We start from the raw sequence: 5,155 nt of genomic DNA on the forward strand, positions 1-5,155 counted from the left end.
GCCATCTGAGCACACACAGGGGCAATGCAGCAGCTAACCACAGTAGACAGGAGGCATATTAAGAGCCTTAATTAACTTTATTGTCACTCTAACATTGTGAGCCATTAATTAACTCCTGTGTTATCTATCCTGCTGTCCCTGTCTGAACATAGTCCCCCAAAAATTGAGAAAAGAAAGGGGTAAAAGTAGGGAGAGCCCCACAAACAGCTGAGGAAGCAAAGGGTGCAAAAAAGAGTGAGGTCGTTGGCAAAACCCCACAGGTGACAGCAGGGTAATGCTGACGAGCATTGGTTGCTGTAATTAGTTCCATCTGGGCACATAACCCTGGTGCTCAGGGCTCAGTGGTGAGTTCAGGGCCCCACTAACTGGTTCCCCTGAATGTAATGTGGAATGATAAATGTGAGCCCAGAAGGAAAGCTGCCATTTTTGCAGCTCTTGCTTTGGGAACTATGGAAGGAGCAGAGGTAAGAGCTCTGGGTTTGGTTATTGCCGTGTTGCTTTGCTTACAGGTGAGGATGTTGGTGCTGTTGGACTGTCCTGGCTGGGCTGTTTGGGACAATGTACTGGGAGTCTCTGAGCAGTGCCAGCAATGCATGGCTGAGTTCTTAACGTTTTGTTGTGGATTGTGAGAGCACAAAACCTTCAGTGGACTCAGAATCGGATTTCTGACATCTCTCTGTCTTGGTAGTTTCATTTAAATGGGGCAGCTTGTGTGTGTTTAGTGGGGAGAACAATACAAAAACCATCCCCAAACCCTCTAGTTCCAGTATTACAAGCCCTAAAGAAATGCTAGTTCCACTCATTTGGAAAAACTTCCCCTGTGGTCTTTGTGCCTGTGGCACATGTGTACACATTGAGCTGACTGGGCTGTGTGTTGTGGGGGGTGAGCATCCACGAGGATGTGGGACCCCCATCTGAGCCTTGTAGACGCTGGCAACCCCAAAATGGCTCCTCTAGGGGTAACGCTGCAGGCAACTCCCACGTCCCCAGGTGTGATGTTACCACCCACAAAGCAAAAAATATAAAACATATATCTTTATGAAGGTGAAAAGAGCCTCAAGCTGTCCTATTATTTAAAGGAGCTGCCTTCCTCATGTGACCTCTGGGTGCTTGCTGATGGGTGCCTGCCACCAGGCAGTTTAGTCTGGACCCAAATCCCCTCTCCCTCTGCTTTTCTCTCCTGAAATGGGAGCTGTCATCGTGCTGCTCAATCTTTTAAGTCGACTGGAATGCCACTTGTCTCTCTTGCTTAATAAAAGCAAAAAGTCTCTAGGAATCTGCATGAGGTCATGGCTGTATTTTAAGGTGTGCTCTCTCATTCTTTACTATTTGCCTGGTCTCCTTTTGCCTTGGGATTCAGGTGGAGGCACATTGCCCATGAAATAGGGATAAAGCAAAACCTGTAGGGCTAAGAATATGCCTGTGAGGCCATGATGGTCCCCAGATGGGCACCCTTTGGTTGGAGGGGAGGAGTGATGGGCACTAGGGTGGCTGCAGGTCCCCCCTTGGGCAAGGGCACTGCTTGGGCTGGGTGAGTATTGGCCTCTTGATGGAAAACACAATAGTGAAACTATGTGAAATACTCATCATAAAGACTGAAAATCCACCAGCAGTTGCTGGGAAGTTCTTGGGGTGGACCAAGATGTGATGTGTCTGGAGAGAATGGGATTGATGCAATGGTTAGCTGCAGGTGTGATCCTTCTGGAACAAATTCTTGCAGCTGGCACTTGTTACTTGTTGAGCTGGGCATCTTTAAATAAATTGATCAAAGGGTGGTAGTGGAGAAGCTGCTGCCAACAGGAAGGGCAAGTTCCAGAGTACGGTGATGCTGTGGAGGGGGGTGGTCAATCACTGGAGCGTGCTTGAAGTGCATGACTCCAGTAATGACATTTGATCAGTATTTTGATGAGAATGAGTGGCCAGTCTGGCTCCAGACAATACCTGGTGACTTGAGGAGAGGAAGAACCACCAGTGCATGACGCTGATCAGAGGTAACCCGGACAGGTCATTCAGAAAGTCTGTTTGCTGGCCCAGGGAGAACAGAGCAGCAAATCCTTGCTGTTAACCTGAAACTACCAAAGCACTTTGTCTCATCTTCAGCATTTTTGATCAATCTGCAACTCGCAGTATGTGTGAGCAGGAAACCTGCTCATCAGTACATGTGTGTATCCATTGGTTTAGTATGGGAATGTGTGTATTCCTAAGGTAATCACAAAAGTGTATCAGTTTATTGCTGTTTTCAGTGACTGCAATGTCCTGAATAGGAAGGACTTGCTGAATAAGCAACCATCGCCTTTCTTTGTGAGGTGATTGTTGTGTTGTACTTGCAGAAATGACTTCTGCTGTCATGTTTTGCCTTCTAAAAGCAACACAAGCAATAAATAAACAACAAGAGCATCTTGGACATGATGCCTGTTTGTAAGGAAAAATCAAGTTTGCTATCATGTGCGTTGCTCAGTTTACTTTATATTAATTTGATCTTTTTTCGGTGTGGCCTGATTAGTTCCACATGTTTTCCCCCAAGATTTGGCCAGTAAAACTGCTGCTCTGAGTCATCAACTAGATAAATAATTGGCAGCTTCAAGGGCCCATCTCCTAAATCACTCTGCAGTTGCTTGTGGCCCTTGCAGATCCCGGTTGCTCGTGCACTCAAGTCAGCTGTAAAGTCTAATCTGGGCTTTCATGGGCCCCAGGAGCCCAAGAAACTGCTGATGGAGGAGCCTCACGTCAGCTTGTCTTGGCACAGCCACTGGAAGAACACAGCATGCTGCGGGGACTGCGTGGCTGGGGCTGGTATTTAGGGCTGGGAAGCCAGCTCCAAATGGGCACCTGGCAGCTGCACAAAGAGCTGGTACCAAGCCCCACGTGGTGGGGCTTGCTGGTGGGGTTTGTGTTCCTCGGGTGACCTGCCCGTGGGGATGGTGTGCTGGTACCTGCTATTGAATGGGATCATCTGACATTGGGTTGACCTCATATCTTTGTCTTCTCCTAATGGAGCCACCAGAACCAGGTTTGACTGGCTGAGCTGCAGCCTTGCTTGGTGTCCTGCAGAGCACAATAGGTGTTAAGGAGCACAGCTGCCTCCTCCTCATCATCAGTGTTGGGCCATGTGTATATTGATAGATTTTAAGGTTGATGTGAATTCATATGTGACCATACGGTTTCTGAGAAAGACTTGGTTCCATCTGCTGATTCCCTTTACTCGAACACGAGAGGTGCTGGCCGTCAGCTCTCTGTCCTAGCTGGTCATTTATGGCTTGGGTTATTTTTCAGGTGTGCCATGTGGGGTTTATGGAAATCAGATCCAAGATGTAATGCCATCACGGTAGGGTCCTGAGAGTGCAAAGGGAGCTGAATGAGGTGCTCCCCTCCTTGGTTTTGGGTTTGGATGTTACCAAAAGCAGGGATAGCTCAGCAGTGGTCTCTGAGCTTGAGGGAAAATAGTGTAAATCTGAAATATCATCTTCAGAGCTGGTTCCAGGCAGCTCAGCAGGGAGGCACAGCTTCTGCTGGCTGAAACAACAAAGCAGCCCAAGTGCTTCTTGCTTGATGTCCTGGCCCTTGGCCTGTGTTAGGTGTGCTTGGATCATGTGTGGTGCCTCAGAAAGATGGGCACCTTCCCACAGGGACTAACGCTGCTTGGCATGGTTCTGTTGTGCTCCCCTGTTTGCCAAGGGAGAGAGCTGTTGGTGAGCAGAGCAGTTTTGCTGCTTGAGAAGAAACAGAGGTTTGGAAGATGCCTTTTGTTGAGTCAGTGCAACTGGACAAGATGAATTATGTTTTGAAGTCTGACTTAACGTTTTAAAGTGTGTTGAGTATTTTGTACCATTATAAAGTTTTAGGAGCCCCAATGCAGATTTTTTTTTAATAATTTATTTGCTGAGATTTGAGAACTTTTCTCATAGAAAATTCACCATTCGATTTACTGCATGCTTTTTTTTTTTAATGTGAAGTGGAAGCAAGCATCTGAAATCATTCCTCTCCTCCTGACAGCAACATCTGTAAAACCTTAACGCTGGGAGGAGGCAGGAACCAAGAGATTTATAACCCCCCGCTGAAATATTGGAACGACCTTATTTCCCAGCAATTAGCTCTGCTCAAAACATTTTTGTTTCCTATTAGAAGCAATCTACTAACATTTACATTCATGTGTTTAATAGCTGTTGGCCATCTCGGGATTCCAGCAGGCAGGAGGGAGGGATGTGGGCTCTGAACTGCGAACTGTTTGCGTTGCATCGTTTGTTGTGTTTGTTGATAGTGGTGAAAACATGCATTATGCTACGTTTGAGGACGGGGATGACATCGTTTGGGAAATAGAAGGGATCTGGTCTTTGGCCAAATTTTTTCTATGACTCCAATGTATCAAGATGAGTTCCAGAGTTTGCTGGAGAGTTAATTTTGGTTCTGCTGAAACTTGTAAGGAGAAGTGGAGTGCAGCTACATACAAGATGCTGTAGGAATGAGAAGAGGCTCTGCTGGAAGAGTGGTGATGGGGGGGGTGTCCATTGACAAGCCAGGGAAAGGTGTGTGCCCAGCCCAGTGCCTGGCAGATTATTGCCTGTGGGCTTCAAGAATAATTTAACTTAAAAATTAAAAGCGGATGGATCCCATTTTAGGCTATCGATAGCACGATGTCATGGGATGAAACTGAGAGCTGAGTTGCAACGTGAGGAAATGAATGCATTCATAGCCTGGGTGGGAAGCTGCAGCAAATGTTGTGACTTTTGTCTTGGAAGAGGAGGAGAAAGAAATGCCCGCTTGCACCTTGGCTTTGAGAGCAGGGAGATGAATGCTGTATCGACACAGGATCCTGAGCGGATCTGGAAAAGCACTGTTCTAGGAATGTTGAAACAAAGTTGAATTTGAAACACTGTGGATGTTTGAGGGCAGTGTCTCGTTTCTTTGTTTGGAAATGATTGATTTGCTTCAAAATTTGAGGGGAGGGGTGGTTTTGGATATTATTAACCGGCTGTGGAATGTTCCTGTGATGGGCAGCGTGGAGGAAAAGCTGTCTGAGGAAAGGCTGTAGCCTTGTGCATGAGGGATTGTCACCCTTGGTGTTCAATGGGATCGTGTTGTTTCTTTCTGGGAGATATCACTTGGGAAGTTTTGCTCCAGGATGGATAGCAGATGGTGTCAACTCAGTTGTGTGTTT

Source organism: Meleagris gallopavo, chromosome 10, assembly GCF_000146605.3.
Source record: "Meleagris gallopavo isolate NT-WF06-2002-E0010 breed Aviagen turkey brand Nicholas breeding stock chromosome 10, Turkey_5.1, whole genome shotgun sequence".
Lineage (NCBI taxonomy): Eukaryota > Metazoa > Chordata > Aves > Galliformes > Phasianidae > Meleagris > Meleagris gallopavo.